We start from the raw sequence: 21,914 nt of genomic DNA on the forward strand, positions 1-21,914 counted from the left end.
AAAAAAAAAAAGCCTCAGTGAGCGTTTGCAGTGCTGCGACGATCCCAACTTGCGGAGACTCTGGAGGATACTCCACGTTTCGGTGTCTACGACTCTTCTATCTTAAAATTCAACTTCGCTTCCTGTTGTTGTTTTTTTCTTCCAGTTTTGGGGACCGCGTAAATAAATGAACAGAAAGCTCGAGCGCGACCGGGCTATCTGCACCCGTGGAACGGGCCAAGGAAGCGGAGACGCCAGACACGACGCGGGGGGAGAAAGGTTCGGATATCGGGAAGTGGAGAGGGAAAGAAATGGAAAGAGATGGAGGAGAGAGAGCGCGTTCCCTACTCCACCAGCTCGCGCTCCAACGGCCAAGTATTGACGTTCTATGTGGGCTACTGGGTTATGAGGCGGGAAGAGGGAGGAAGGCCAACCGCCCCCCGCCCTGGGCGACCTCCCATTGGTGCGTTCTCAATTGGCGTCATTTTTCTGTCTTTCGGGATTTTTTTTTTAACACTTTTTATCTTTCTTTTAGTCAGTTTTCGACGTCACCAGAAGCTGACATTTCGGGGTGGAATCTTTTTGCTTTATTTTTATTGTGTCTGTGGGAGGAAAGCGGTAGTTTCTCCCTATTTTGGAGTTTGGCTCTGCTCCTGTTTTTGTTTCCCCTTTCATGGGGGAGCACGGGCACGGGATATCCCTTTTGGCTTCGGGGTGGTGGCTCGAAGATTGTATACTTTTTGCTCGTTCGTAGTTTGTTTTTATGCCGTGGTGAGGGAGAAGGAAGAACGGGAAGGAAAGGAAAAGAGCGAACGAACTCGGTCGGTTCAGCGCAGGCATTGCCGCAGGTCAGTTTGGATTTTTCACGCGAACGGATTATTACACTGAGACGCCGCAGTTCGGTTTTCGAACGGAGCAAAGTCTGGCAACGTGAGTCGGGTTTTCGTCGGGATGGGTGGTGCGTTTGAAGAGCACGTGTTGCATGGTGGATGTGTTGTGGTCGTGGCCGTTGCTCTCCGTGGGAACTGCGTGTTGTCGTGTGTTTGCGCGCGCGTGCATACAACCAGAAATGAGATTAGGCCTAGTAATTTTCGTTGTGCTGCCATGCCGTTTTCGTGTTTTATCCTGAATGTCGTGATCCTTGTGGATGCTTAAGGTCTAGAATGTTGGTTGAGGAATGCCTTACTGGGAAAGTCGTTTTGTTTGGTGGTGTGGTTTACGTATACGTGTACTGTCGTGATTTGTTAAAGTGTGTGTGTGTTTTTCTGAGTGCGTTTTGAATAACTGCGACATTAAAGTATACGTTCATTTGTGTTTATTTAAATTCGTCTGCAACGTGTTTCTGTTTCGTGTTTGGTTGTGTGTGTACTGTTTGTTTTCCTTCCTTTTGCACATTTGACCCTTCAAAGGTAAGTCGAAAAAAGCGCTCTGCGAACAAATTTTTTTGTTGTGGTGTTGTTGACCTGACCACATTCTGAACTATTCGTACATATTGAAAATATTACAAACCTCAAACCCGAACCGGGACAAGGGATATCCGTACAAAAGCAAGTTCAATATGGCAATTAGTCTCGCACACGTTACTCTAAAAAAAGAAAGAAAGCTATTATAAATACATTTATTATTTGTTTAAAAATATTAATTAGATTACTTGATTGCTTAAAAAGAGAAGCAAATTGCCCTTTCCTTAACAAGCAACCGTTACTTTTCCGATTTGTTCCGATTTTCAGAACGACAGATTTTTCCACATGTTGGAAAATGGGTCGTTCGTGCTACCCATTATTGCATTAATATCACCAAGTTAAAACCTACCTATATTCTTAATTCACGAGTTTTGGTAAACCTTCCTTCTTTTGGAGACTTGGTTGGAAGATTTCCTGGTTGGAAACTTGCAGAAACAGAGGCCGCCATTAGAAATGGGAGTGGGAAAAAGTCACGGTTACAAGTACTTTTAGCACTTCCAAAAGTAATCAATGAACGTGATTCCAAAGTCAACGATCGTGATTCCATGAAAGTCACTTACTCCTAGCGTGCATGCATCAGTGCAACGCGTCAATGATCACATACACCAAAACATTAGACTAGAAAGGTGACAGACGGTTGCAGTTACGTCTTAATTAGAACTGGATGAATAGACATTTTTAAGGACAAACAGCGCAAAAGAGTTAATGAAAAGACGAGAAAAGCACTGTGGTGTGCTGGCCTTCCCTTTCTTCCTATCCTCTGTGCTGCTTCATTTTTAATGATGACCTCAAGATGGAATACAAGGTGTCTCACCAACGACTGAGAATTATAAGAAAAGAGCAATTGCAGTAAAATTATGATTGCATCGGGATAACATTATTAACCGCGGCGAACGTCAAACTACGAGTGCAAAGTGATAATAACAAATTTCTTACCTGAACTTCACGAAATAACATTTGTAAATATTCGCCATCGCTGTTGCATTAAAATCAGATATACAGGATAACACACTCTGAATATGTGTTTTCAGCTTACGTCGTAGCTTGCGTCAAGAGCAGCATTCACACGCTTTTAATAGAAGTAATTATCACAGTTGTGCTGTTACTCTCTTTCCATTCCAAACTTATTTTATTAAACTCCTATATTGCTGGGTCTCGACGTGTACTGGATTGTCGCGAGGTAACTGTGAAACTTCAACTCGCGCACCACGGAGCCTCGTAATCTGACTTGTCGTTCTTCATGTAGCATGCTTACTTTCTTGTGGTTCCAACTGACATCCAAATGGGTAAAAATTGTAACTTATTTAACCTCTAAATTTTATAGTACCGGTACGTGTATACGAGGCGGAGTTTAAAGCGTTTAAGTTTACATCTGTAGATAAACTATGACATATTAATAACACACCATCATATTACCCGAAAAACGGTTTTAAAGTAAATTATAAATGCAGTAAAATTGTTATTAGGTTTGCCTGGTTTAAATATGATTGATCAATCTTCCCACCGTCTCAGTGTAAAACTGCTCTTTGTTGCCATTTCTGATTGTCGTTGGAGAAGATTCGTGCTTTTAAGGGGAGGAGATGAGGAGATGTTGAAGAAAATCCAGGCCCAGATGCAGATGCAATAAGGGAAATACTGGAAAGCCAGAAAAAGATGGCGGCTAACATATGAACATCGGTACAAGACCAGAAGAGCTTTGAAAAAAATGATTAGAGGCTATTGGAGCCTATACCTCTAAAATAAACGATCTCAGTAGGGAGCGAAACGACACACAAGAAAAACTAGTGCATTTAAAAGCGACCGTAGTAAAGCTTGAGGCAAAGTTTCATGACTTGGAAAATAGAAGCAGGAGAAATAACTTGGTAACCTACGGAGTAGAGGGATCTGACGCAGAAACAGAGCAACATTTGGTGGGAAAAGTGATGGAAGGCTGCTTTAAAACGAAAATAAATGTTGAAGTTAAATCTGTCGAAAGAGTTCACCGTCTCGGAAGGGTGGCTAAGGGTAAACCGAAACAAATAATCTTGCGCTTTGGAAACTATAATGGAAGACAAAATGTTCTTAGAAATGCTAAAAAAAAAATAATAGGAACACGCATATTTATTAACGAGAACTTTTCGAAGAATGTCAGAATGATAAGAAAAAGCGGCGGGAGAGTGCGAAAGAAAATAGGAAAAGGGGAGAGAAGGTATACTTAACGTATGATAAACTGAAGATTAATGGAGTGACGTACGCATGGGAAATAAACACGAACCAGAGAGTTGAAATTTACTTAGCCAGAGAAATACCTTCACCCGAGCATGGTTATTGACAGGCACCTGGTTTACCATAGACAAAAAGTGTCCTATTTATTAGCCTTAATGCGAGCAGTATCGCAAATAAAAACCTCGTGCTAGAACATATTTTAATAGAGCATGACCCCGATGTAGTGGCTATCACTGAAACCTGGTTAGACTTGTTTGTAACAGATGATACAGTAGTACATCCCGGTTATTTGCTCTAGTAGTCAAGTCTTGTTTAAATTCTTCAGAACTCGAAGGAACCCCAGGCATAGAAAATATATGGTGAAACATCAAAAATGGAAATAGAAAAAAGGTGAGTTAATTGAAGAAGTACTGTATCGCTCCCCGGCAAATGCCTTGTGGATATTTGCAAGAACTAAGTGAATTCCTCTTTAAACTGAAAGTAAGTTCCAAGAAGGTTGTTTTTATGGGTAATTTCAATCTCGATGGAATTGACTGGGTAACGTTAGGATCTGGCGACCACGAAGTATAATGCATAGAGGAACTTTTAGATATAGTAATCTCACATAATTTAGCTAAGATTGTTAAGGGACATACCAGGATGCAAGGGCAATCAGAAACTCTTTCGGATTTAATATTTATCAATGAGAACATTATAAACCACGGATATGATTGCAAGATTAATCCCGGAATATCAGATCACAGCGCAGTACATTTTACGTTGTCCTTAAGGGCTATGCTTAGGAGAATTGAAATTACTTCGTATAAAAACTTTGAAAAAGCCAGTGACGAGTCACTTCTTGATCAACTTAGCCTGAACTATAACAACTTCGAGCACCTAGCTGGCAACCCGTTGATAGAAATGGATGACCTATGGCTCATTTTTAAGGAAGTGATGCCTGAGTGCACTTTGTGCCAGTCGAAATAAGAGACAAAAACTTGAACAATCCTTGGATTACAAGGGGCACAATCAACCAGAAGAGACGATAATCAGGGTGTAGAGCAAGAACACGCAAAAAAGCACGACGGGTTTCAGTAGGCAGAAATACAGCCGTTGAGCAAAGACCTCAACGCAAAGATAAAAACTTCGAAAACGAATTTCTTTAATGTAAAATTGCAAAACCTTTTTAGACATTCACCACAGAAGTTTTGGCGACATTTGAAACCAAGTAAAAAAGTAATTACCAAAGTGATAGTCGAATAATAAATGATTGAGGACAAGAATGAAAGTGCAAATTGCTTTAGCCAATAATTTGGCAGTGTTTTTTTCCGCTGATAATAACATTTTACAATAGTTCGTTTGTTTGAGAATGTGGCCCCAATCGAAGACGTGGAGGTCTCAGAGGCGGGAATTCTTTCACAGCTACTTCTTATTGATACAAAAAAGGCTGCCGGATCGGATGACATTCATAATCAATTTCTTGAAGAGTTAGAGCGTATGGTGTTCAAAATATCTCACTATCATTTTTAATAAATCGCTTTCAGATGGGTTCGTTCCCAATGACTGGAAGCTGGCCAAAATAATACCTATTCTTAAGACTGGAAATGCTAGTAAGGTAACTAATTATAGACCCATATTATTAATATTTACTTGTAAAATACTTGAGCATGTTTTTTTCGAATCATATAAGGAGGTTTTAGATACCTACTCTGAACCTGATTAAAAACAACATGAACTTCGAAAAGGCCTGTCTACCACAACCCGATTAACAGAATTAATTCACGATTTTTCTTCGACCCTTGACAAAAGAGGAAAATTTTATATAATTTTTTAGACTTTCAACAAGCTTTTGATAAGGTAAACCTTAATAAATTACCTTTAAAGTTTAGGCATTTACTAACAAAGGCCAAAGTTCTGCGAAGGATAGAAATGTTTTTGTTTCGGTGAAGGCAATTTGTGAGTATTGATGGACACGCTTCCATGCCTTGGGGGTCGACGCGGGAGTCCCGCAGTATTCTGTACTCTGGCAGCCGTTGTTTTTGGTTTTTATCAATGACGTTCTTTGCGATATTACATTAAAGGCACGCCTTTTTGCTGACGATCGTATATTGTATACCGATATAAACGATCATGTTGAACTAAACGATTGCTTGCCGAAAATTAGCAAATGGTGCGAGATCTGGCAAATATTTTTAAATACTGAAAACAAATTACTGAAATCGGGCGGAACCAAGCAGACTACTCTGATGCACAAAGCTCTGTAGCTACGCAAATAAAGGGGCCTTCTAGCGGCCTGCACAGGCTTGTTGTGGCCACTAAACGAAGACTTGAAGATTGGTGGAATAAGATCCATCTCAGGGGGCATTAAGATCTCCTTGCTCCCAGGCTTGGGCACGCTCGCCCGTTTCAAAGGGAACAAGCCGCATCCTCCTCCTCATCATCATCATGTCAGTAACACATAGGAAAGTTCCTTCAGTGTATAACTACTACTTGAAAAGTGAACCCTTGTCTAGGGTAGATGAATTTTAGTATTTATGAGTAACAATAACCAGTGATTTAAGTTGGAAGAAGCATGTTAATAATATAACCTAGAAGCCACGGCTAAACTCTGGTCACTAAGAAGATAATCAAAAATGGCAACTACTGAAACTAAACTGCCAGCTTATAAAAGGCTAATAAGACCTAGATTGGAGTATTCAACTGAAGTTAGGGATCCTCACACAAAGTTTTGATATTAAAATTAGAAAAAAAAAATTAAGGAGTGGCACTACGTTTCATCTGCTCGAAGTAAAGAAGACTGGATTCACCAACTGAGCTGTATGCTAAGGCAAGTCTCTCCTTATTAGAAGACAGAAGAAAAAATAAGCATTTAAAAATGCTTTTCGTGATTTTAGATGGTACAATTCAGATTGATAAACACAGATTCATCAAACTCATTCATCTAGAATCACACGTAATAAGCATACTAGGGCAATCGAAGAGTACGGATTCACCAAAGAATGTTTCGAGAATTCGTATTGCTCTCAGACGATAAGGGAGTGAATAAACTGCCTGAAAACGTTATTAAATCCAAAACGGTTTTATAGTTTGTAAAGTGTCTCCCATGTAACCAATAGACCTCATGATATCATTTTTTTTGTATTTTTGTGCTATTTGATATGAGTATTAGGTGCAGTGTAGTCTTTCAGTTTTGTCATTGTGTTCTGCATGTCCATTACATTATCTATTGCTTGTTTTTGTACTCATTCCTATCATAGTCCGCACTGGGGGACTGATAGTGTTACGGAAGAAATAAATAAATAAATAAAATAAACGTCTCACAGCGGGCGAACCTTTTATTTAACGTCGCTAAATACATCTTCACTGAGAAGAGAAGCAGGCGATACTAAAATAGAATTATCAAGACCCTAATCGTGTAAGACCATCCACTATCCTTGAAGCAAAACTGCATCTAGAACGCTAAGAAATTGTTCATACAATTGCGGATAAAATGTAGTAATATTTGCTAACTACTTGGTAGAGCGCAGTAAGTATACTATTTAAAAGACAAAAAATAGCATCGTATACTTGGTCATCTTGACTAAGTTAAATCTCAGCTGACATCCTGATCCTTTCCAGATGACTTATTTTCAATTCATTGGAGTGAGTTTTTTTAGCTTATTTAACGTTACGTAAAAGAGATAATGGCAAAAGTATTTAAAAACTGAATCGAAATACAAATATAAAATACTTCGTCAAAAATGTATTCAATTACAAGTTCAATTACGCTTTTTAGAAATATATTTAAATACAATATACAAAATAACATGAAAGCCTTTGATCATCTTCAAATACTTTTACAAGTAAATACATTGTTCCCATAGTCTGACATCTTAAACTTAAATGTAACCCAGGGGAAAAAAGACAGTGCCCAAATAAAAAGTGGAGTCTATATATACCAGTAATGAAGCCCTTAAAAGAAAGTTGAAGTTCTAAAAATAAAAAACAAGTTTGTTAAAAGATAGGATAGGTACAACGTAAGAAGACACAATGTATTCAGTACGAGCTTTATTTCAACGGCTCAGTTGGAGCAATAAAGCCCTTTCAAACAACAAGTTGGTAATGTGACTTTTAAACATTGAGACCGATAGACCAAAAAAACAATAATTATACCCACCCCGTTACTTCATTGTTCTACTTTTTCTTTCTTTCGTTCGTGTTTATTATGAACGAATCGCAGCACGTTTCAGGCTCTGCATATGGCATCCCATAGCGAAGAGCGCATAAGAAGCAGAGCCCAAAATTGTATTTGGGCAGTACTTGAAATACTTAATTTTCAGCATTTAAATACAATTGACTGATATATTATTCATGATTTAAGTAAATACGAAGTAAAGAATACTCAAAGTATTTTAAATACTTTTATTTTGATGTACTTTCCATTTCTGACGTAGAATGATCAAAGCTGGTGCACTAAAAGTGTGACGACATCACGTTGAGGTCGAGCGAAGCAATCGATTGGGCACGGCTGCTATGCACGAGCTCGGCTGGGTCTCGTGTCCAATCAACGCGCCGATGGTCGCTCGGCGTCACGCTCGTGCCCAATTGCTGAGTTGGCGCCATTCGACTGTGATAACGTTCTATGGAAAAAGAGTATCAGCGACGTCGAATCGAACCCCGGCCCTCTTGCTGATACCGAGGTTACTGCTAGCATTCTAGCTACTGTTCAGCGAAATGAGCCCCCTCAAAGCGACCTGCTGACTAAGGTTATTGCTCTTACAACCGAAAAAGAAAACACGAATGCTTCAGTGAGTCAACTGTTTGCAAGAGTAAATTCGATCCAGGCAGAACTAGGAGAAGCAAAACCCGTGTCTACCTCTTGTGACAATAATAATCCCTGGAGAAAGGGAACAAAGAGGACAAAGGGCAAACTCAAATCTCCAAACACAGCTAGGTGACTAGTGGGCGACAGAAAAAATCCGCCTGGTCCGGGTATCGAATCAGGGACTTCTCCATATCCAGTGGAGCTCTCTACCAATAATTGTTGTAATTTTTGTCCAGCTCGCTTGCACTTTGCGTCAATTGCATTATAATAACGGTCTACCTTTTCTCCGCGAAGCAGCATGTCTGCTGAGCTGGCTAGTCTTCAAAAACAATCTGACGGCCATCAAAATCGACTGGGACGATGTAATTTGTTATTTTTGCTGCCTTAACATTGTCTCTGAAAGTTGGAGTCAATCGGAAGAAAAAGTATTCGCTTTCTGCTCCGAAAAGTTGGGGATCCAGTTGGACCCTGCCAATCTTGAACGGTCACAACGTTCAGATCAATTTCAGGTAGGCAAAAATTGGCCAATAACTGTCAAGTTTGCTCGTTTTAGGAATAAGGATCTTGGCCTATGGGTGTTTGTGTTTTTGCTCTCCGTGAAGATTTTTCCGCTGTAGTACGGCAAGTTAGAGCCTCGATGTTCGAGCACGGGAAAAGCCTGAAATTTCCCTTTAAGTGCGCTTTAATAAATTGCACGTTGATAATGAACGCTATTGTTTTATTATTTTTTACCATGAATTCCAGTCTTGTTAATCAAAATGCGTGGCAAACAATAAAAAAAAATGCAAAGAATAAAACCATACAGTGCTCGTCGTGTTGAACCGCGTGATAGAAACCAGCTTCATTCTGACCTTTTTACTAACATCCGTAGCGTCATACCGAAGCGTGATGTTCTTTGTGCTCTTGTGGAAGACAGTGAATCCAATATTGTAATATTAACTGAAACGTGGCTTAGTCCCGGTATTGATAATAGGAAAATATTCTGCCAAAACGACGACTGTAACATTTTTTCGACGTGACAGATGTTCTCGAAAGGTGGTTACGTGCTTATCGCAATAAAAAAAAGTATATTTCGTGTTTTGATATATGGCTTGCAGATAGAAGCCTCGAATTTTCCGCGTATGCGCTTGCACGCCATCTGGTAAGGTTATCGTAGCCGTGTGTTACAGACCTCCCGACTGTGATTTTATCGTTGGCTATAAATTTTTCTCCGGTGTTAGTCGAGATAAAAAGCCGGTTTCCAAAACTGACGAGTTGCTTTTTGGTGATCTTAATTTTCTGCTAATTGATTGGGCCAGTGTGTTATCCAACAGGTCACGTGCATCAATAGAATTTATTGACATACGTCTAACGTTCAATCTAGCACAAATTGTTAACAAACCCACACGCTATGCTAACATTCTTGACCTTGCTTTAACAACATCACCGGATCTTGTGAAGTCGATTCAGCCTTGTGATGGGTTGAACGATCGTAGGATCCTTCGCGTTGGTTTGTCACTCCCGGTAGTCGTCAAAAACCCAATTTGTAAAATTATCTGCGATTATGATAAAGCCATTATAAAGCAATAAAAAACGAACTATTAATTTTGCATAACACAATTGCTTAACGGAATTCTAGATAAGATCTGTACAGAAAAACTGGACGCTTTATAAGAATAAAATAAATAGCCTCGTTCAAGCACACGTCCCTACTCTACGTATTAAGACTGACTCATCTAATCCTTGGTATAACAACAATAAAAAAACGTATCTTTGCGAAGGCGAAAATAACTAACTTATCTTGCGTCTGGGAGTCCTACTACACTGCACTCAGGAACTATACAAGGACTTTTAAATTATCTCAAACTAAATATTTCTCACAAGACCTTACCGCAATTTTTACAACTCGAACAAATTCTGGAAGCTTATTTCACCTAAAAGTGGTAGCGCAAACGTTAATCTGGAGGATAATGCCGGTGAATTTGTTTCAGAGACTGAGTGCCCTAACGTTCTAAATGAAGGCTTTCCTTCATATTTGCAAGTGAATGTCCACATAATAATATTCTCATCATTCCTGAAAAGTACTACAAACCAATGTCTTTCATTACTATTAACTTACCCGGTATCATTAAGTTAATTCAGAACCTAAAACTCACTTCCTTAGCAGGGTCAAATAATATTAACGCTAAGATTCTAATGTCTTTCAAGTGAAATTCTAAACCTCATCTTTAGCCAGACTCTCTCCGGAAGTTGCCTACCTTCCGACTTGAAGATTGGGAGAGCCGCCCCAGTCTACAAACAAGGAACACAGTCCTCCGCGCTTCTACCGCCCCATCTTTCTAACTTGTTTCGAGAGCACATCTTGTACTCTCATTGCACGACTCACCTATCCTCAAACAATTCTTCTCTAGTGAGCAGAACGGCTTCCGTAGGGGCTTCTTCTGCAAAACCCAGCTTTGTAAATTTGTTCATGAGCTACAGACCAACTTTGGATGCCATGTACAGACTGACGCCATATTTCTTGACTTTTCAAAGGCATTTGACAGTATTCCCCATCAACGTCTTCTATCTAGACTATCATCCCTGCAATTATATTCTCTTGTATTTTCGTGGATTAATAGTTTTCTTGCGTGTCGTGTTTTTCTTGCGTCTCGTGTGCAATACACAGTCATAAACGACCATGAATCAAACCTGGGGTATCGGAGCCGAGTGGGCTAGCGCACACCAGCTCGGAGCACGTGGAGCGAAAGCTCGCGCTGCAGAACTCAGGATCCTGAGTTCAATCCCCAACCCAGCCCGTTTCGATCTGGATCAGCATTGTACCGGCGTACGGTTGAGTATCACTACTGCTTGAAGCACGTTAGTGGTTGTACTGCACTGGCTAAATTTCTCATCTACAGCTGGGAGACTCGTCGCCCGTCGAGGCAGACCAAGTTCTAGGTTGTATAAACATATATACAACCTAATTTTTTGAATCACACCTAAAAAGTGTCATCTGAGGCGTGCCACAGGAATCCGTTCTTGGTCCGCTGATTTTTTTCTTATCTTCATTAACGACCTTCTACGACACATTTCCTGCACACATACGTTTATTCGCAGATGACTGCGTCATTTAACACACCATGCCAGCGGAAACCGACAATCTCAAGCTTCAAAGTCATCTCACAAAAATAACGACCGGTGAGAAACATGGCTGATGTCGCTTAACAAATACAAGTGCAAACTAATCCAATTAACTCGTAAAATGTCTACTCTAACCTTTCAATACACTATTGACGAAGATGTGATTGAAGCGGTTCCAGCGTATAAATATCTTGGCTAAGACTAACGACTACCCTTTCATGGAAACCTCATATCGAATTCGTTGCTGCAGAAGCCTCCCGGACACTCGAATTCACCAGACGTAACTAAACTCCCTTGATAAAATTCACGCGAACACATCGATGGGCTTTAGACGTAATCTAAGAGACGTGCCATCTCATGTCCGAAAGATGGCTCACGAGACATACGTAAGAAAAAAATTAGAATATGTTTCCGCCATTTGGAGCCCTCATCAAGTCTACTTGATCAACCCAAAACCGAAACGCCGGATTCATCTTACTATTCTACGACTACTATAGTATTTCTTCCCTAATGGTGAATGCCACTCGCAGATCCGGAGCGCTTTCCAAAATCTGCGAAGGAGGCAAAATTCCGCTCCAAGGGACCCTCCCCGAATCGACGACGGGAAGATGGACTCGCATTTTTGGAGCAACCCACCGACCCGCCCGGCTCCAAAGCCCGAGACGATCGGCCATTCAAAATGCCCGCTGCTCGAACTCGACAAGCCGGCCAACGCCTCAGCCGACTAATTATTCTGACGACTAGTAAAAATTGTCACTGTTTAGCTACAGAAATAACACGCGACACTGGCCGGGCAAAAATATCCGTACAATAGAGCCCGTGTCACAAATAACGAAAAAGGCGCCCGCTTCGAGGCGGCCTTTCAGCCGCCTCGAAGCGGCGGGGCACGCACAACGATCGCCATTTGTGGAGTTCAGATTGCTGGTAAGACTTTAATAAACACAAAGAGGTAACAAACCATCACTTGCATGGTCGTATCCTAATCTGTTCTTGCTTTATTTCACGAGAAAACGCCGGCGACATGCAGTGTAAAAACGTAAACAATCAGTGTCTGCAAAATGAACAGGCCTAACCTTGCGTCTGCCTCCGGATTTTCTGTCGTTCTTTTTCTCGTTCTTCTCTCGCGATCGTAGATCTCAGCGCTTATGGTTTGCCACGCTCCAGTCCCGGCTTTGTACCCCTGATCTACGTGAGGTTGAATAGTTCGAGCCGTCTCAATCCCGCTTTAACAACCAATGCATCCGAACAGACCAACTCGACGGCCCGGTCGGTCCGGTGACTGCGGTGACCTTGCCAACCTCGCCGCGCATGCACACTGCTCAGTTAAAGGAAACGACGTAGGGCGCTTTGTCAACTTCCGCCAAGATCTGTGGCAGTCCACGGAGCTGTTGTGGCACGATTTGGGGCGCTGCATAGGGCGGGGGCTGCCAGGGATCTAAGAGCGGAAGATGACTAACTCGAGTCAGATCTGCGAGCGGAATATGCGCGCTTCATATGGAGCGCTTTTAAACCGCTCAAAATCTGCGTAAGATTCACCGTAAAAAGTTGCAACTTAAGACTTGCACCCTATCAAAGGCGGAGGAAGCTTTCTCGCGTTTTTCTTCTTTAAATTTACTACCACTGCCCACAGCTAAAAGACGTCCTCCTCCCAACCCTCGATAGAATAATGTCCCACCTGAATAACTCCTGTCCAATTAAACGAATCTCCAGAAAAACGAATCCGTTAACAAATCACTAATTTGTCATGCCATCGCTGAATGGAACCAGCTGCCATCCTTCATCGTTCGCGTCACTGATGCAGCGGAGTTTTATCATCCTAAACCTTTTAAGTTGAGTACATGTATAACTTCTGCTATGTTTATTGTTGTATATTTTGTTATTGTTTCTGTGTTACTATTGTACTGTTCAACACATGCCCCCTCCCTCCTCTCCCCTCATGTAATGCCCTAACATGGCCTTTATGATGAAAATACATGAAAATAAAAAGCAGGATGTTCGCAGGCCTTGAGGCTAGGTCGTGTTGGTAGAGCACGACGAACGGACTTGCACAAGTTCCTGGGCTGCAATCAAGTTAAACATTAGCGAGTGTTAATTATACGCTAAAATGTTTGTACAGCCGAAATTTATGAACAATATGGGGAGCGTGCCACACCTAAAGAGGGCGCGCTGCTCCGCCTTTGAAGCATATTTGCATATTGCAAGGAAGGCAGCGCTCTGTCCGTGTCTTCCTTCATCCGGTCCGTCGTCTTTTTGCTCTGTTTTCATCTTTCAAAGTATGTCGTGCCAACTCGCCTAAGCTTCAACTTTAGCAATATTGCAAGGCAGCGCCGCCAATGGCGCGCGTGAGTGTATGAATGCCAGTTCACACGTACAGCGCGGCACCGCGAAGAAAAACGGCGCTGATGGAGTGATTCCACAGTGTTGCACGTGACTTATCGCCGACGTGCTATTCTACAGTGATTAGCGTCGATACAGTGCCGATGCATCGCTGCTAAACCGACAACTCGACACAGTACCGGCGACGCGTGCATCGGCGTCTTTTTCAGCACCGATTCGACTCTGCGCTGTATGCGTGAACAGGTAGGGTTACCACGTCCTCCTAGCGAAATGCGGGACACGCGGGGCAAGATAGTCGGGGGAGGAGGGGAGGAGGGGAGGAGGGGGGGTAGAGGTAATTTAATAATTAACACGCACACCAACCGAGGCCCTGTTAGCACATTTAATATCCTATGTTGTTTATACACCTGCTAATTGTATTGCAGCAATCGAGCTCAAATAATTTTCACTCCCAGTGATATATTTTTATGCCAAATGTGTTATTACATGTTTCGAAGTTGAAAACATAAAAATCGATTGTAGCAGAACTTAATGCAACAAATAAAAATAAAAATACAGTAAATTTTTTTTTTGGTTATTGTTTTCTGTCAACGCTTACATTTATCAACATGATCCTACACATATTTTAACATTTTTTTCGATCGTTGTGAGTTGTAGGCTTGTAGCCTTGTGTGGCCGTCTTCACTAAAAAAAAAAAAATCCCCAGCAACCCTAGCTTTCACATTGACACAGTGATTGTCACGAGGTACGCAAGGCTCGTTCAAATAATCATTTATGTAAAGAAAAAGAATACGAGACCCAATTGAATCCAGGCAATTTGTATTGAGAAGAAAATGAAAAAGGGTGTCTAATAAAAAAAGAACATGAAGATAAACCGAATCGAGGGATATGTACACAAAGCAATATTCACTTGAGTTCCGGTCTTTTCCGTGGGCGGAAGATGCTCAAGGGGTTGCGGATGTAGTTGCCGGGTTCTGGATCGTGGTTACCAAGTTCTCAATGATGGTAACGGGAGCCTGGATTCCGGACGCCGAATTTCCCAATGGCGATAGCTGGGCTAACCCGGACCTGGTCGGCACCACGCTGATGGATGCTTTGGCCACGGCGAAGGGATCTCGGGGTCGGGTTTCTTGGTGTCCTCTCACCGACGGCACTCCGGCAGCCTTCCTGTGGCCTTGCTTCAGCCCGCAACTCGCTGACTGGTTCTGGTTTGGGTCATGGCACCCAAGCGCCCAGGCCCGGCAGTTCGTCGCGATGGCTGCACTCCGACGACCGTTCGACGATCTTTCTCACTTCTTTCTTTTTTTATCTTCTCCCCCCTCGCGCAGCTCTCAGCTTTTTCTTCTTCTTTCATGAATCGACCATGACAATAGCCCCCCACCAAAGTTTTTTTCTTTCCCCCCTTTACCAGACACACACCAACGAAACAAAAGAAAGAAAAAGACATAGACATGAGTCGATTCTGCACACCAAACGCGGGCTGGCGTCCAGCTGAAGGGTCGTCGGTGTATCCATTTTTCCCCCACGACAAAACGTTCAAAACGAGATCATTCCTCTCATCCTTCTGCAATCAGAACTAAGAGCCACGGTAAACCAACCAATTCCACATCAAATAGGGCTTAAGTAATCCCCTCCGACATTTTCGGACCCCTTAATGTACTGAACTATAAACTCGTACTCTTGCAAAAGTAGACTCCACCGCAAAATTCTACTATTTGACGTTTTCATTTTGCGAAGATACTTTAGGGGCTGGTGATCCCTTTGAACGATAAATTCTTTGCCATACAAATAGATGTGGAATTTTTGAATGGCCCAGACCAGTGCTAGCGCTTCCCTTTCGATGGTAGGATAGTTCATTTCCCTTGGCATCAACTTTCTGCTGGCACAAGCAACAGGATGTAGGAGTGTTGAATGTTTCTGCATCAACATAGCGCCCAAGCAGCTATCTGACGCGTCTGTACGGAGGATGAATGTCTTTGTCAGGTCAGGAGCCTTGAGAATTGGTCCTTTTGAAAGCTCCCGCTTCAGTTCCTGGAAGGCAAGCTCTTGTTTGCTGGTCCAACGGACGTTGTTGGGTTCCTTCTTTTTTGTCAACTCGACGAGAGGCAGAGCCTTCTGTGCGTAATTGGGAATGAACTGACGGTAGTAACCGGCCAGCCCCAAAAATGACCTAACTTGTTTCTTGGTTGTGGGTCGCCTGGATCCCACAATTTTTTCTACGGTTTCTGGTACTGGCGCAAGCTCACCGTCCCCTACTCGATGTCCAAGAAATGTGACGTACCTCATCCCGATCTCACATTTGCTAGGCTTTATGGTCAACCCAGCACGTTCTATTCGTCGCAAAACTAGCTCAAGCACGGAGGCGTGTTCTTCCCAGGTGCTGGAAGCAATCAGGACATCATCGATGTAGTGTTGCACACCATCTATTCCGCGCAGCACCTCTCTCATTAACCGTGTGAAGATTGCTGACGCAGTTTTTATACCAAAAGGCATGTACCTAAATTGGTATAAGCCCGAAGAGGTGTAGAAGGCAGTCTTCTCTTTTGAGTCTTCTGATAGCGGGATTTGCCAATACCCTTTTGAAAGATCCAATTTCGAGAAATAGGTCTTTTTTCCTATTTCTGAAAAGACAACATCGACCCTAGGAATCGGTTCGGCATCTGAGACCAGGATGTCGTTAAGTCGACGAAAGTCGATACAGACACGGTAGGTTTTGTCCTGCTTCTTAACAAGCACCAATGGTGAACAGTATGGAGATGTTGACTTTTCTATTACGCCCAGCTTCAGCATCTCGCCTACCTCCTCTTCGATCACGCGCTCCATCGCGAAAGGAATCGGGTACTGTGGTGTATGCACCGGTTCCTGCGCGGTCAGCTGCAGCTTACATTCCAAGATATCGGTTTGGCCCGGCACATCCGTAAATATTTTTGAATATTTCGCTAGGATGTCCATAACGTCGCTCCTTTGCTTCTGGCTAAGATCGTCGGCTAGCGCGACTTCACTTACTCCCTGCTTACTTCTCAGGTCAAGACACGGAAGCTGCTGATCAGCCGACGTATTCTCTACAGCTATAATTGAGGACACTTGCTCCTTTGTCTGACTTGTCGTCTCACGTTCCTCGTACCGCTTTAGCATATTTATGTGGAATGTTCTAGTGGTATGCCCAAGGTCTACCTCGTAGTCAACCTCGTTCCTTTTACCCACGACGATGAAAGGGCCTTTCCAATGCATTAGAAGCTTGTTCTTTTTCGTCGGGATCAGGAGTAGGACGCGATCTCCTACCTTCAGAGCCCTCCTTGCAGTCCTTCTGTCATACAACTTCTTCTGGTCCTTTCTTGCCGAGGATAAGCTTTGGTGGGCAAGCTCTAGCGTTCGCTCAAGTCGACTGCGCAGGTCAAACACGTAATGGTAAGTCGTCTTAAGATTAGTTCCCAACTCGTCTCTCGTCCAAATCTCCTTCAGCAGGGTCAACGGTCCCCGAACATGACGTCCGTAGATTAAATCAAACGGAGAAAACCCCAGACTGGCCTGCGGCACTTCGCGGTATGCGAATAGGAGTGGCGCTAAGTATCGATCCCAAGATCGTGGCTTCTCCTGGCACATCTTGGAGAGCATTTGTCGCAGGGTGCCATTATATCTTTCTACTAATCCGTTGCACATAGGATGATAAGGTGTAGTATGCAATTTCTGGATAGACAATAACTGTGTCAGCTCCTGCATCAGTCCAGATGTGAAGGTAGCACCTCGATCAGACAAGATCTGCCTCGGCAGCCGTACTCGAGAAAAAATCTCTAATAATCCTTCTGCGACAGTGCGAGAATCGCACGATGGTAGCGCTACGGCATCAGGGTACCTAGTGGCGAAATCTACCATCGTCAGGATGTAGCGATTTCCATTTTCTGAGGTAGATGAGAGGGGACCTATAAGGTCTATGGCCACCCTCTCGGAAGGGGTGTCAATAATGGGCATTCGGCCCAGTGGCGCTTTCTTTAGTCTTCTTTTCGGTGCAGCCCTTTGGCACGCATCACATGACTTCACAAATCTCTTAACATCGGCCTGTATCCCTGGCCAGTAAAACGCTTCTAACACTCGGTCAGTAGTTCGTTTTATGCCCTGATGTCCGGCCAACGCACTGTCGTGTGCTATCTCGAGGACGTAGGTTCGCAGTGTCTTTGGTACCACCACTTGTTTGAAACTCTTTCCACCCTTCTGTTCATAGCGACGGCATAAAACTCCCTTAGAGAAATAAAAGCTGATTTTAGAACCGTCCTTCGTGCTTTGCACTTGCCCAACTTTGGTTCGGCACGCCTCCAAGGTGTCATCTTCTTTCTGCCGCCTTTTGAGTTCTGTAGAGTCGATGTCAATTCTAGTTTCTTTGCTAGTAGTTGGAGTCGCCTTCGTTGCTTTCACTCTATTCGCCGCTGCTATTTCACCAGCGTGCGGAACCGCATCTTCCCTCTCTTTTGAAGATTCTTTTCCTCCTCCGGGCGTTTGGAGGGGGTTCTACAAAGCACATGACGCTCGGCTTATCTTGCCGTTTTCGAGGACAGCTTTTTGTTTCATGTCCCTCTCGTTGGCATGTTGTACAAAACGGAATTTTATGCCTGAATCCACTTCGACACTGTGGAGCCTTATGACCTACGCGCCCACACAAAAAACACTTTGGCCTCATAGGCGGTGGCTGATCTCCGTGATTTCTACTTGGTGAAAATGCGCTCGTCTTCGTGTCATCCTCAAGAAAGGAAAGGCTTCTCAATTTCTGCGCTTCAAGAAAGCGATCCGCAGTCTCCACCATCGACGCAAGCGTCTGACAATTCCTTTCCTTCAGGAAGGTGGCTACCCTCGCGTGACATTGCGAAATAAATTGCTCTTCCAGCACCCTATCCCGAAGGGCTTCATAGGTAGCAGGAGTCTCGCCGACCTCCACCCACCGGTCGAAATACCCCTGCAGCCGAGCTGCGTACTGTCTAGCTGTCTCTCCCTCCTCGGGCTTAGATTTTCGGAACTTTTCCCGGTAACCCTCCGTTGTGAATCTAAACCTCTCGAGAAGCGCTTTCTTAGTCGCTTCATAGTTCATAGAATCCTGGGGCGATAGTCTCCCATACACCTTGAGTGCTTCCCCAGTAAGACACATACTCAGTGCTGTTGCCCATTTAGGTAGTGGCCACTCCTCCCCGCGGGCAATGCACTCGAATCTTTTAAGGTACGCATCGAGATCGTCCCTCCGGTCATCAAATGGGGGAATCAGCTTGCGAGGGCAAAGACTACTCGAGCTAACTCTCTCGCCACCGTTTCCATTCGAATCGGTTACCGCGGTTGCAGACGCTCCGCTCTCGGCTAATCTTATGCGAAGCTGAAGTGTTCGTTCCTCAATCTCCGCCCTTTCTCTCAAGGCAACTCTTTCGACAGCTCTTTCCTCTCTCTCCAGGTCCTTTTCTTTTCGTTCTCGGGCTTGCTGTTCTTCAACCCATTTCCTCAAGCCCTCTCCCTGCAACCCCAGTTGTTTTCCGACGTCAAGCATCTCTCTGTAATCCATTTTCTACTGACGTCTGACCAGTTCACGAAATACTTGTAAGACACAAGCTGCCCAAGTTCAATAGGTCTCGTCCTGTCGCGGACGCCAATATTTGTCACGAGGTACGCAAGGCTCGTTCAAATAATCATTTATGTAAAGAAAAAGAATACGAGACCCAATTGAATCCAGGCAATTTGTATTGAGAAGAAAATGAAAAAGGGTGTCTAATAAAAAAAGAACATGAAGATAAACCGAATCGAGGGATATGTACACAAAGCAATATTCACTTGAGTTCCGGTCTTTTCCGTGGGCGGAAGATGCTCAAGGGGTTGCGGATGTAGTTGCCGGGTTCTGGATCGTGGTTACCAAGTTCTCAATGATGGTAACGGGAGCCTGGATTCCGGACGCCGAATTTCCCAATGGCGATAGCTGGGCTAACCCGGACCTGGTCGGCACCACGCTGATGGATGCTTTGGCCACGGCGAAGGGATCTCGGGGTCGGGTTTCTTGGTGTCCTCTCACCGACGGCACTCCGGCAGCCTTCCTGTGGCCTTGCTTCAGCCCGCAACTCGCTGACTGGTTCTGGTTTGGGTCATGGCACCCAAGCGCCCAGGCCCGGCAGTTCGTCGCGATGGCTGCACTCCGACGACCGTTCGACGATCTTTCTCACTTCTTTCTTTTTTTATCTTCTCCCCCCTCGCGCAGCTCTCAGCTTTTTCTTCTTCTTTCATGAATCGACCATGACAGTGATCTTAATTTAATGACACAGCGATTCGAATATAATTACAGTATTTTTGTTTCAACTTTTTGCGACCGTTTTTTTTTTTTTTTTTAATATTTTGCTACCAAGTGGAGAGGCACAACGGAGCATGCGCATCGGATCTCCTGAAAGAACGACAGACACTTCCCGCAATGCTTAGATAGAAAATGGCATACCATTGTGATTCACCCGACTACCAGCGTCCTCCGCGCTTCCCCGCGTCCTGTTGTTCGAGAGCACCATGAGTTACAGAGGGAATTTTACGACAGTATGAAATGCGGGACATTTTGAAGATTTTGGTATTTCTTGCGAGACGCGGGACATGAGCCCTCAATGCGGGACAGTCCCGCGAGTCGCGGGACGGGTGGTCACCCTATGAACAGGCCCATGCGAACGAGAAAGTGAGGGAGGAGAGGAGACGAGAGGGGACGTCAGAACGCCGAGCTTTGGTTGGAATGATTAGAGGGTAGACGTAAAGCTAACTGCCTTTGTCTCCACTGCACTCGTCGAACGCGTTTGAAAGCGGAACCCCGATGTCCTGCGATTGACTTTGGCATTCGAACGCGTTCGACAAATGCAGCGGAGACAAATGCCTAATCATTCGAACCAGAGCTCGGCATTCTGATGTCCCCGCGCTCTCTCGTCTCCTCCTCTCCCTCGGTATTTCGGAGCATACTTTGCGTGCAGACGCGGCGTCCGCTCCTTGTCTGCTCCTTTACATTCCAATGCCACCGCCGCGTCCGAGTCACCTCACGACCGCGTTCCTCAATCTGACGCCGGAGTGAAGATTTCGTCTCTTGAAACTCGAAAACCTACCTGCGCTCAGCATTCCCGCCGTTTGTGTTCTCATGTTATATGCAGGACTGGCTCGAAGCTCGGATTCAATCGTGTTCTCGCAGTATAACCGGCATTGACGGTAACAGGAGGGTCATGTTTTTCCTGTGTTTGTGCCGACGATTCTTGTGCGTTCGACGACGGTCGAGGAACTATACTATGGGGAACGACATACAGCACGGTCAGCAATTGATAAAATCACCGTGAGAAGTATCTTGTTTACTCCTCGTTTTATCAGACTGCTTTTCTCGCTGGCGGATCGAGCTCGGTTATACTGGAAATAAGATGGCCGTGGATTTTCTCGCCAGCGCATGGGGAAGTGGGGAGGGGGGGGGGGGGGGGGATCTATCTTTTCAATTCGTATCTCTAGTCTAAGGGGAAGTTAGTGCCGGCTGCGGCCCCCAACCCTCGTTGAAGCATAGATTGATTAGGAACGACTGATACAATACTTGCTGTCCGTCAGGAGTTTATAGACACGATTTGCGCTCAAAATGGTTCTGCTTGGAGTCGCACCGCGGCGTCACTGTCTTGTCGAACACTTCCCACAGATCATTCCAATAATCGCCTTCTGCGCTGCAATTTTTGTCTCCTGGTCTGGGGAATTGATGCCGAACATGCGGAGTAGCTCTATTCTGCGGAATATCCGATGCCTCGTATGCGTTCATAGTCTTGTGGCTAGGTATTTTTTGCCGGGGTAAATAGTTGTGCATTACCAATTGTGCACAACCACAAATACAGGGTGTCACAAATGAAAATTTACACGGTCTTTTTTACCGCAAAAATAAACTAGGCATCGCCGAACGCTCATTCTCCGCCCAAAGGTAGAGCTAGAGGTCACAACCAGATGCCAAAGTTTCAGCCCGATCCGATTACTTAATCAAAAGTTATAACTGATTTTCTGAAAATTTCAATGGGAAATGGAGCCCATTTTTGCCC

The 21,914-nt window shown here is 44.0% G+C and overlaps 1 long non-coding RNA gene across 1 annotated transcript in view; it reads right to left on the bottom strand.

The window, feature by feature from the left end:
• The window catches only part of LOC121835005, a 29,509-nt gene extending 8,398 nt beyond the window's left edge, over positions 1-21,111 (bottom strand). The window contains exon 1 of the long non-coding RNA XR_006077424.1: positions 20,961-21,111. This is a non-coding gene — a long non-coding RNA (uncharacterized LOC121835005). The remainder of the gene's footprint in view (positions 1-20,960) is intronic.
• Positions 21,112-21,914: the final 803 nt, after the last annotated feature.

The sequence above is a fragment of the Ixodes scapularis genome, unplaced genomic scaffold (assembly GCF_016920785.2).
Source record: "Ixodes scapularis isolate PalLabHiFi unplaced genomic scaffold, ASM1692078v2 PGA_scaffold0__279_contigs__length_252992795, whole genome shotgun sequence".
Taxonomy (NCBI): Eukaryota; Metazoa; Arthropoda; class Arachnida; order Ixodida; family Ixodidae; genus Ixodes; species Ixodes scapularis.